The sequence below is a fragment of the Tamandua tetradactyla genome, chromosome 11, assembly GCF_023851605.1.
Source record: "Tamandua tetradactyla isolate mTamTet1 chromosome 11, mTamTet1.pri, whole genome shotgun sequence".
NCBI lineage: Eukaryota > Metazoa > Chordata > Mammalia > Pilosa > Myrmecophagidae > Tamandua > Tamandua tetradactyla.
Genome location: NC_135337.1, coordinates 42,035,054 through 42,047,652, shown reverse-complemented (window position 1 = coordinate 42,047,652; position 12,599 = coordinate 42,035,054). Strand labels below are relative to the sequence as shown.

The 12,599-nt window shown below is 36.2% G+C and overlaps 1 long non-coding RNA gene across 4 annotated transcripts in view; it reads right to left on the bottom strand.

Moving 5' to 3' along the window:
• LOC143649492 (uncharacterized) overlaps positions 1-12,599 on the bottom strand; it is a 340,610-nt gene that overhangs the window by 201,944 nt on the left and 126,067 nt on the right. The gene's annotated exons all lie outside the window — the stretch shown is intronic.

Below are 12,599 nucleotides of genomic sequence, written 5' to 3'. Positions count from 1 at the left end.
ATAATATATTTTGAGTCTTACCTTTTATTATGATTTTTAAAGTCAAAAGTCATCAAAATCTTAAATTGCTTTCTCTACATTCTTTTTTTTTCTTTTAATGTGGGCAGGCACTGGGAATGAAACCCGAGTCTCCAGCATGGCAGATGAGAACTCTGTCAGTGAGCCACCGTGGCCCGCCCTACATTAATTTTGAATGCAGTTAAGTAACACTAAGGGTCTATGTTAGATAGTTTTTTACAAACAAAGTAGCTAAGTAGAATTATATACCAGAATATCCATTGCATAGGCCGGTGGTTTGTAACTTTAGATGTAAACCTGGAATAATTATGGGAATTAAAAAGAAAAATTAATGTATGAACCCCAATCAAACCAGTTAAATCCGAATTTCTAGGGATAAGGCTGGCATCATTATTTGTAAAGCTCCCTGCATAATTCCTATGTGCATCCAGAGTTGAGAACCATTAATAGGGGCCAAAGATCTAGAAATCTTTTGCCTCTAAGTTTATACAATCTAGAATAATATGTTTTTATATTACTAAGTATTTAGTTTCAAAGTGTCCAACAAATTACTAGGACTTTCACTGCTCCGTTGGAATTATTCAAGGTTTATATTTTCCTTTTTATTTAAAATATCTTGGCCTATTAAAAATAGTTCATCACACTTTTTGAAATGGACCTGTTCAGAGAATAATCAGTAATTAATAAACCAAGGGAAATATATTCACTCATCTTAACAAATTTCTCATGATACATGCAACAGCCTGAAGACACTTCAATGGGCTTAGTGTAACCAACTTTAGAGTGCTTAGGATACTATTAGGTATTTCCATTTAAAAACCTGCAGGGCTTTGTGTCTGTTGGTTTTCTGTTTTTTTTATAAGCATTTGTATGTTAAAAAAAAAAAAAAAAACTCACAGGGAAGATAAAACCCTTCAGAATAGAGAAGAGGAAATAATTTCCAGATCACCTTATTCTCCTGACTCCTGATTTCTTACATGAGATCTTAAATGGATTTTTTATGTGAGATAAAATTTCCACAAAGTGAAATTTGTCCTTCTTTAGTAAACAGAATTGAGACATACTTTTCTATGAGTATCTCACATTTCTGTTTCTTATGAGCAGAATCACTGACTGATCCTTATTCTGGGCTATCTTTCTAAGGATGTTTACATTGCAAACAGCCTTGGAAGACGACGAGAGACTCTCCCTTTGGAGCAAGGGGAAACCATTACAAAAGAGTCACAGAGAAAAAATTCTTAAAGCCTTGTGGACTGTTGCATAATGTCAATCCCTCCGACAGTCAAGATAGAAATATTGCTTCAGCCTCCACCCACAAAAAAAGAAGGACCAGTATTTGTTGGTCTAGTGGGGTACCAGCAAGAGCTTGTGCCTCATCTGAGCATTCCACTTGAACCTTTATTTTGGCTAAGCATTCTTTGAGTGGGGTCCAGACCAAGAGGTTTTATGAGAAGCTGTCCAGAAATCTGTGGCATGGTCTCTACATTTAAAGCACTACAATCCTAATGGAGCTACAAATCTCTGGTAGTGACTTTGCTGATTTTAGCTTCTGTGAAAGGAAGGCAACATCCACTGAGAGAAGCCCCTTAGATTTGAAGTCATCACCTCTGTGACATGTTTACTATCCTTTCCAAAAAGTAGCTATTGAAATTGTTCTTCTGACTTATTCAGGCCTTGTGACTCTCCAGCCTGTTATCCCCATTTGAGGGGTGTCAACACAGGCTCAACAACTAACGAGGTCGGAAGCCCACAAGTCTCAATCGTGAAATGTAAATAGTATAATTTAAGGGTGTAACTGGCTCCAGAGTCATTTTGACTTTAGGCAAATAAGTGTCAGCTATCTTTCTGGGGGGAACTTTACCCCCTACTTCTCCATGTGAAGAAAAGCTACTAGCACCAAAAGGCCTTCAATTCACAGTGATTCCCCTAAAGACCTTGTCCAGGTTCACTGCTCACTGAAGGTTTTAGCTAAGCTTAAACTTTGGCGTCCATTGGGCTGTGGCAGATGTTTAACCTCAGCGTCAACTATGCAAAATAAAAAATGAATTTTAAAACTGTTCCAGACAGAAAAATAATGGCTATCAGAAGTATGTTTTGTTTTATTGTGAGCTACTGTTACCATATCTGTTTATTGTAGAGATGGACATTTAGTGTTCACTGCAGATTTTTTTTTAAAGTAATTGAAAAAGAAAAAAAAAAATGAATGTGATCATCTCCACTCTGTGGACAGAAGTCAAAGAAGTTCTCACAGCCCTGACCACTACTCCTTGATGAACTTTGTCAAATTTTTACTGTTGCCAATGGCCAAGCTATTTGTTCTATGACTTAGAAAACTACAGACTGGCAAATTAAAGATATCCCTTCTTAGAGCTGTGAACTAAGGACATAAATCATAACTACCAATCAGCTGTGTGGTTAACTCATGAAGATGTTCACAGTAAGAACCATTCTCTCATGAGACTAACAGGAATCAAGCTGCTGGCCAATCTTGCACCACCCTAATTGCCATCATTGCTGCCAGATCCACTATCTTACCAAGTATGACAACACAGTCATTATTATAGATTGAAACCAAGAACACAGCTTTGACGTTTCTTATGCAGAACTTACCACTGCAAGTCTGACTTATGAATCCTGACTGAGTTGATCTGATTTCTCATAGAGAGACCACATTGTATAAGGAAAATGTAGTCAATTTACTAAATCAGAACTTTGATTTCCTTTGTGAGCTATCAGCAGTGCTTCACTGCTGTTGACACTTTTAGATTACAGTGATTCTTTTCCAGCCCAATCAACCAACTGTGGCTATCACACTATGTGATACTAATCTGTGTCTTGTGTTTTGCTTTATGAACCAGTTGCAGTCTGTCAAGTTATTTGATGGGCCTACCATGCTCCCTAATATCACAGGGATCTTGGATGGTTGAGCACTGACACAGTCTCCTCAAATATCTACTCAAAAAAACTTCTGACTCTACTTTCCTCACCCCTTTCTGGTCCATACATCTTAGTAAGGAGATTTGGTTACTCAATGTGGTTGTCCTTAGAAAGAGATCATTGCTCCCAGCCTCTTCCTGGGTAATAATCAGTATAAAAGGAGTGGGGACTATATAGGCCTATTTTGAAAATCTGGGTTCCTACCCTTACAATTCCTGAGTATGATGTGTCTTTCTTTTCCTAGCAGCAATACAGGCAAACCTTATTTATACATTCTCTGGGTCAGGGCCTGGCCAAAAGAGGCTCTGAGTGATTCAGATTTGATTTTGCTTCAACCACATGAATTCTCTTGTTGGACTGACATGTTTGTATATCATAAGGATAATGACATGTAGTTGAGTACACTTTTCTCCAAGTCTCTCCCACAAATGTCAGAAGTGTGGGCTGCTGTCCCTCTTGTACCTAACCCTTACTGATAAGAGGTCTGTGTGAGCGAGAATAAACATGACTTCAAAAAGGGCAAAGTTGTAACTATTGGAATAGAGCCCACCAATATTGTGACAGAGAAGGGAGAGCAAAAATCTCATCATCTGTGAAGAAATCATCTCTCACCTTAGGAATTTGGGGGCAGGGAGCATTATTAATAATCTATGGCTTTTAAAATTGTCTCTTAAACCTACCTCTTGAAAGAAAAGGCCCTGGTGTGGCTTTCCTAAACTGTGGCAAGAACCATAAATACAATTGATTGCTAGGTCTTCAATCCCCTAAAGATGACTCTGACCAAAACTTAATCACCATTCAGCTTAACCTTACTGAGTAGTCTGTTGGAAGCTACAGAGATGGCAGCAGTTCCTATGCCTCCAGTGGAAAGCACCTGCCAACACCCCTGATACTTTCTCATCCTCAGTAGTGTTGCCATCACTCAGTCATTTCATGAGGCAGATTAATGCCAGTTTTTGATGGAGTCTGTGAGGAGAGGTTGGAATTATTTCCCTCAGTCAGTCACTCAAAAATTAAGGACTAACTTCAAGTTGAACTGGAAACCCTAAGGTATACCAGACAGTCAGGAGGCCAACTTAAAGATACTGTCAACATGTGCCTGCCTACTAAAGGTCCCACTTGGAGCAGCCAACAATTGTAAACAATACTTCTTTATAGGACAAAATAGAAATTTACCTCCCTCCCCAAAACACAGTAATCTCCCTCCCACCCCCTTAAGGGTGGCATAATAGACTTTGAAGTGTTTAAAGAAATGTTACCACTGGATGATGACTACAAAGATTTCCCTGAAATGAGACTCCCCTTGCTTACTCAAAGGATCTTCCAGGAAGGATAACAAACATAATTTAGGCTCACCCTTTGAGTATTTAAGTCTATGTTGTTGTCACCCAGTTAGAAAACATGGGAAGTAAACTGTCTTTGATTTTAACTGAATGATCACAGATGTCACCTTGAACTTGAAAGGTGTTCAGATCAGCTTTGAATCATCATCCAGGTCTGCTATGATGCTAGAATTGTTCTAGTTTTTCAACTTGGAGACCAAGGTGGAGTCTGAAATTACTTAACACATCCTCCTCTGCCTGGACTAATACCTCGGGCTAAAGGGAAAGTCAATAGGGAAACTTATGGAGAAAGTCATCTGGATTTCTAAGGAAGTCCAGTTGTTTGGTTCTAGGAACATGGGACCATGGTTAAATTTAATATTGCAGATGGGCCTCATCCAACTGCTCAGTGTCCTATAGTTATTAGCCTTAATTAAACATTGTATGATACAAATTTAATGCAGTTGATCCCACTTCTGTCAGTCATATTAATCAAAGTGCCCAATGAAGTAGCATGCTCATGGGAAATTTCAGTAAAAGCCAAGACATTATGGAAATGTGGAGTAGATATTATTGGGGGGCAATTCTTTACTGGTCTCTCATTTTTCTACATGTCTTGCAAACAGATACCTTTACTTTAGACTATCCTTTCAAGGATACTTGTACAAATATTTAAATTTTCTGTCTGATAAGTCAAACTGAAGTGTCCTGTTTGAGTCTGGTCATGAAATTGCACTGCCTTGTGACAGTGCATTTTTTTCTTACTTTTTCATGTATAATGTAATTTTTATTGAAACTGGAGGTCTTGTAGGGTAGTAGAAACCAAGGTAAATAACACTTACGGCAGAAAATAGGCACACCTCTTTTGCTATGTCTTTATTGTGCATCAGTCTAGCAGGGAGATGAGCTAGATTTTGTTTTTGCTTTTGTGTTTGTTGTTGTTCCTGTGATTGTCTTCATCATTCCATAGCCTTCAAATCCCTTTTGTGATCCTTTTAGCTGGGTTGGAGGTTAGGTTGCCAGAACATTTCACTCAGTGTTCCTGTCACATAATCAGCTTTAGGTTTTCCCATACAATGTGCATCTTGGAGAGGTCTTGCTCCAGGTTATTGCATTTCTTATAGCAGTAGACTAGATTTGTTTCTTGATGTTTGCCAACCTGGTGGGTGTTTGCATGGGAATGTTATTTACTATTCTGATTCAGACTCAAACTTAGACCCGGAATCTCTGCATTTCTGGGATAGGGCTTTCTCAGTGATACTGTCCTTTTCCCCATGGCAGCCAAACACCACCCTGCAGCTTTAGCAGGTCTTGGTTGTCAGAATTTTCTGCTGATGCTTCCCCATGGGAGAGGTGGGGTGGGGTGGGGGGAGGGAATCTCTAATGGTCTGGAACCAGGTCAGTTTTCCGCCCTTATACTAGTGTAGAAGGTTTTTCCTATTTCCTTTTCCAAGTCTCAATAAACTTTCACCTATTCATAGTGGGCAAGAGGATGGTTGTCTTTCTCCCAATTTCCTAAAGCTTTGGTTTCATAGGAGAAATGGAGAAGAATGATCCAGAGCAAGCTTCAGGCCTTTCTTGCACAGGGAGCTCTTTCTGTCCCCCAGTCTAAAGGGAAAGTTGACATGGTTAAGTCCATGAAGAAAGGTCTATTACTGGTTAGAAATTTCTCTTCTATCTATGCTTCCAAAAAGTTCTCTAATCTTCTGATAGTCCATACCCTGCCATTGACAATTAAATAACCATTTTAGGTGAAATCTTTACCCATTTCTATGTTGGCCATATTTTTCTCCCATGCTGTTTACCTGCTCCAGGCAAACTTGTTTTTTGATGTCCTGTTTCCCTGGAGGTATCTGTCTTTTCTTAGATTTCACCTAGTTGGTTGCCATACATCTTCAACTCTCTGATGGTTTCATAAAAAGTTATGATTTTAAAACTTGTTCAGCTTCTTCTTGCCAGAGTGGGAGGGCTACTTTTTCTAGCTTTCTACATTCTAAGTACAAGCAAGAACTTAAATGCATTTTTGATGTAATCTTAATTCTATGGCTTTATGAATCTATGGGTCTTCTTTTTAAAGGGAACTTTAGCCCTTTTGTCATCTAAATCAATGCTGTCACAAAGAAAGTTTATTATTAATCAATGCCCTATAGTATACTTTATTTCTTCTTAAACTTTGAATGAATCATGATCGTTTATTAAAGGGAAAAGAGACGTTTGAGAAAATCTTGATTGGCAGCACCATATTTATAGTTTCTGAGACATAAAACAATTTCTGAAATTACTAAAATTAATAAATTAGAATTGTTTGTGCTTCAATAGGATTCTACTTATGGCACAGTTGATAGAACACGGGACTTAAGTCATTTCTCCATCATTTATTATGTGTGCAAACTTGGGCAAGTTAATTCTCTGAGTTTAAAACCTATTTATTTGTAAAAGGGCAAAATATTACCTGTTTCTTTATCTTATAGTGTATGTATGACGATTCATTGATGTACATATGCAGAAATGTTGAGCTCAGTATAAGTACATGCTATTATTTTTTTATCAGACATGGTTTTGAGAGTAATTCTCCCGCAATATGATTCTTGGACAAATCTCTTATTATTTTTCCGTCTCAATTTCCTTATTGAATAAAGCAATGTATACAACATATTCTCTTGCAGTGAACCTCACAAGTCAGAATGATGGAACTGCAGACATAGAATTTTTGAGGGGGCTTTTCTGCTATAATTTGTACAAATGGTTGCTTTATACTTGTTCAAATATTATGGCTCTCATTACTCTTAAAAACTATTCAGCAATTTTATGCCTAAACCTTCTAAATTTACTTTAAACAGCATTAAATTTCTATAAGTAATTGTGCTGGCAACTTCCAACAATATATCTTCCTTATCAACTAGGAATATAAATGGAGTCATAGTTAGCTCCATGTCTACTGAAATCACATAAAGTCCAATAGCATTTTCTGGGAAAATATAGTTCATATAAAAATATAAAAATACATTTTTGATGTGTACCATGTACTTTGTCTTCACCTATCACATGAAAATAAAAATACTATGGATTATTAATAAAATATTTGAAAAAAATTTTAAATTCCTATCAGTGAACTTATCAGCACAGTAGCAAATACCTAGATTGCCTAACTGCAATAAGTCTGAAAATACCAAACTGCTGTTGGAAGGCTTAACTATGCACATGATAGACACTCAAGTTTGTTGGGTAGTGAATAAAATACAGGATGCCAAGGTTAAATTTTAATTTCAGATAAATAGCAATATTTTCTACATGATTATGCCACAAATATTTTATGGGACATACTTGCATAAGGAAAATCATGTATTTTTTCCCCTGAAATTCTAATTTAACTCAGCATCCTATATCTGACAACCCTATACTCAGTTAATATCTTTTTTCATTTTTTGGGGGGGGGGTACATGGTCTGGAAATTGAACCCAGGTCTCCTGCATGTAAGGCTGAACCACCTGTGCACCCTCAATTAACATCTCTTTTATCACACCTGAAACTTAGTTTATTTTAGTAGTACCTTGAGTTGGTCACAGTTCTAAACTTCAAAAACTTTAGGTATTTTCTTATACAACTTAAATATTTATTTCTTACCAAAGAAGCAACAGAAATCCAAATGAACCTCCTAGACAACTGGAGACTTTCTAACCACCAAAGCCCTGGAATTACTCCCATCAAAATTGGGGTGCCATGGAATCAAAGTCTAACTAAAGTGAAGAGAATGGTGCTGGTTGTGTATGCATAAAATTTAAATCTGGAGCCACATTCCTCATGAGGTCCTTCAGCCTGGGAACAAACTACTGGCCCTGGTAGAGACAAAGATATTCCCTTCCAATTTATTGCTTCTTAAGTCTCAACTTTTCTCTAAATGTACTGCACAAAGATGGTATTGCTTTTCTATGGTTAATAACTCAGAGAGGATTGAGGTCATATGCACATGTACCTTTCACTTAATAGTGACTATCTAAATCAGTAGTTCTCCAAACCTAAGCTGCATCAGACTTACTCAGAGGCCTGGATAAATACTGACTGTGGGCTTCAACCCTAGAGTTTCTGATTCAGTAGGTCTGGGAAAGGGGCCAAATTCTGCTGATGATGCTGATGCTACTGGTCCAGGTACCACACTTTGAGAATCACTGTTCTGAATTAGACCTTATAGTTGGTTAACTAGAGTATGCTATTCATATTACCTCTACAAATCTATAGGAAAAAGTGTTGCAATGATAGACGATGTTTGTAACATGGACCACCTGGCATTTCAGGGTCTTTGAATGTTTTCTGAATCATTAGAGAGAAAATGCACAATGTGAAGCCTAAACCTAAAGTTTTTTTACTCTAATTTTTTGAAAATTTGTAATACATGTTTGTATGTATAGGATACATCTCATGTCTAAACATGCCAAGGAAATAAGCATATGCTATACTTTAAATTAATTTTCTAAGTGCATATTCTCTGAACACTTGTTACATTTAAATATGGGCACTAATATTTCTAAGAATACACAGTGATAAGATCCTTCAAATACCCAGAATCTTTGTTCTTATAGAAGTATTGAGGGGGTGAGTGAGAGCTGGGAAGGAAAAAATTCAGTAAGCAAAATTATAAGCAATGCAGGTTCTGTTATTTCTCTGAATAACACACTTCCTCCAAAGTGTTGAGGATATTTTAATAACTTTCATTTCACTTTCCCTGGGAAGTGGCGAATCAGCAAAAACTTCCAAGTGTAATTTAATGAAATGCAAAAAAGTATTTAAAGAGTTTATTAAACTTAGTGTTTTTAAAGTCTTCCCCTAAAAATGCTATGTTGGACCAGTTGGTTCAAATAAGTGAGGCTACATATCCCTCATAATTTGAAATTAGAATATAAAAATGCTAGAACTTAAAAATTTTGGTCACTGTTACTTGCAATTCAAATTGATAGAATGGATGGCAGCAAGGAATTAAGCCTAGAGGTTTCTTTTAAAGAGCATGACAAAATGAGATCCCCTGTGAGCACTTATAGTTTTCACCATCACTTAAGAAACTGTTACTATACTCAGAATTTATCCAATGATACAGCGATTCAAGTATAGGAAATTATATCAAGAAGGCCAGCATGTTTTGGAAGAAGCCTGCAAATAAAATGTGCTTTATGTCAGTCCTCTGATCTCAAACCAAAATGAAGAATGAGAAATAGGGGGGCAAAATCCAAACTTTTCAATACTTTGAACTCTGGAATCCTAAGCAATTTTAACCTCACCCCTTATTAGCTATACTTAATGTTAGATCAAGGGTTATTAGGCATTCTTATTACCTAATGCAACAAATATTTATTAAGCTCCTAATATGCATTAGGTCTTATTCTAGGCACTTGAAGTGCTCTCTTCACCCTCACAAAAATCTATAGGGAATTAACTATTAATATGCCCATTTTACAGATAACACTACTGGAGAAAATGAAGTTATGATTTTCCCAGGGTCAGGAGCTAGTGAGTGTGGTATAGGCAGGTGGTATAGCTTGCTAAAAGATATAAGCCATTGAACACATTCTCAGATATAATATTCAGTTATAATCATGATAGTCGTATGATTACCTATGATTATCTCCATTTTACAGATGAGAAAAATAGGGCTTGAAGTTATATAACCTTGCAAGATTTGAATCCAAATAGATTTGTATTCAAATTTCAGCCTTACTTTGCAGTGTGACTCATTAAATTGATTAATTTTCAGGACTTAGAGCTCTTGCTCTAAAATAATGATATACTTATAAGGTTAATTTTAAACGTTAGAAATACTATGTATTTAAAGAATTAATTCTAGTTTCTGGTAGTTAAAGGGTGCTCAAAAATTGGTAATTGTAAACTTGCCAAGTTCCTCTATAACAGGTTTCCTGAATTGAAAGAAGTGATTTGGAAGACAACTTTTAAATATATTTGCTAGACCACTTAGTCCTGAAACAAACACAAGGTATTGAAATTAGCAAAACATAACTTCACTAAGATAAATAAATGTATTGAAAAAAGTAGATGCTCACTTAGGATGTTCAAGTTAATTAAGTCTGTTGCAAGCAACATGGATAAATGTTTCAAAAGATTACTGACATACAACTTCAACATATCTGCCATTGGAGTAGTAATTAAAAGGAAAACTCATGATGGGGGATAAGCAACCAAAAAATCCAGTGACTAATTTATGCAAAACTTGGCATAATCTTGAGTTTAGAAATCTACAGTTGCACATGGGCTATTCTATAAACATTACCTTTTAATTTACATAAACCAAGGTAAATGTTTAAGTATGTGCAATACAGAGGGCCCTCTTGATCATGCACCTGAATTTATAACCATTCTTTCCTAGCCCCTTAAATAAATACAGGTTTATCATGTGGTTGTCTTAAAAACTACTGAAGAACAGTTACAGCATATGCATTCTATGTCCAGAATTCACCTACACCACCATCACAATTGATTAATCCTATTTCATCCCAAAAGTTAACCAAAGAGACATACAATGAGCATTTATTGGAGTTCAATTCTTCTCTTTGGGTGTCAGAACAAGTGAGACAAGGCAAGCCCTAAAGCTGCTCCTCCTGACCTCCCAAACTTCCACCACCTCCAAAGACCTACCCAAAGCAGACATGTTCACCTTTAAAAAAAAATTCTTAGTATTAGCAATATGTAGGTTTAGTGAGGAAAGGAAAATATATAGCAGTCGAGAATGCTTTGTATCTTATGCTCGAATGATCCTCATCCAGGTAGAAAGATGTCCACACATGTAATGACTCTCACAAAGAAATTCTACATTGGGATTTAGAGCCATAGCTTTGGAGTAATATTAATTTGCAGGCCAATAGCATTGATCCATATATTTTCCCTTGGTGAATGTATTTCCTTTTATGGGGTAAAGATGACTAGTCTAAGGTAGTGTTGGAGTATTTCTAGTGTTTCAACCAGAAACCAGATTCCAACTTTATACCCATCTTTTAATACTTTGCTAAAGCTATACCACAAAATGTAGAAAATCACAAAGCTCTCTTGGACTGCATCTAAAAACTGATCAATTTCTTAGGTATAGGAATATGTCATTGTCACATAATCACATATGTGTGAGAATAAGGGCAAAATTGCTATGTACATTCACTATTATGTTGGGAACAAGAGAAATAGAAGCTTCTCAAGAGGATGTGGGCATTTTGCCTCCACTCTCACTTCATTAGCTTAGGTGTTCATATTTAGCATTTAAAGTTCTTTATTTTCTGTCCCTGACATGAGGATATCCTGACACCAGAAGATAATGTAATTTAATATATGAAGTGTGAAAAATGACCACAGTTTGCCTGAGATATACATTATAAATATTTATTTCCCTTTTTTAAGAATAAAAATTTAAGTAAAATTAGTAAAAAATTTTAAATCTTAAAAGCTAAACTTTAAAATGATTTTTCTTTTGGTAAATTTGTACATTCATATCTTTTATTTTATAATCAACTACCTCTGTCTTTGCCAATTGTTATTACCTAATTTGACTAACATACTTTAATTTATGCCAAACCACATTTTGTAACCAAGTTTTCCTGGGATTTAACATGAACATTTTTTTTTTTTACATAAAGTAAATATATATTTGCTCTAATTGAATTTAGAGAATTATTTTTGCATAGAGGCCAACCTTCAATAGTTTAGAACAAAAGATCTACCTCTTCTGAGGTAGGCATCTTGATTCTTGTATTAGAGGATTCTAAAGCAAATGGCACCAAACCATCAGGCAAGTGCAACTGGAAGACCTGCTGTGATAGATACTAGGGTTGTTCTAAAATAATCCAGATTTCCTTCTCTTTTAAACAAATGTAGGACTACACTTCCCCGCTTTCTTTGAAATTAGGCATGGCCATGAGATCTGGTTTAGCCAATGAGATAGCAGGAATGAGGTATGTCTCCCCTAAGGAAAACCTTTAGGATTCAATGTGTGATATGCCATGCCCCATTCCCCTTACCATAGTGATTGTGCAGAGCGTGTTGAATGAGTCATCTTTAGCCAAAGTGCCTTGAATTGCTCTAATGAGCAAAGTCCTCTTGCTAATGTACTTTTGTTCATGTAACCTGCGTGGAAAATGTACTTATTGTGTCTGATCACTTAGCTTTCTGAGGTGTTTGCTTCTACAGCAAAATCTAAACCATCCTGACAGGTGCATAAGCCACTATTTATTTGAAGTCAAGTTAGGTCTTGGTGAATTTTCAATTCACCTTTGAAGATTAATTTGCATCACTTAATTGTGGTGAAAAATGGTGCTGGAGAAACTATATAGTTGA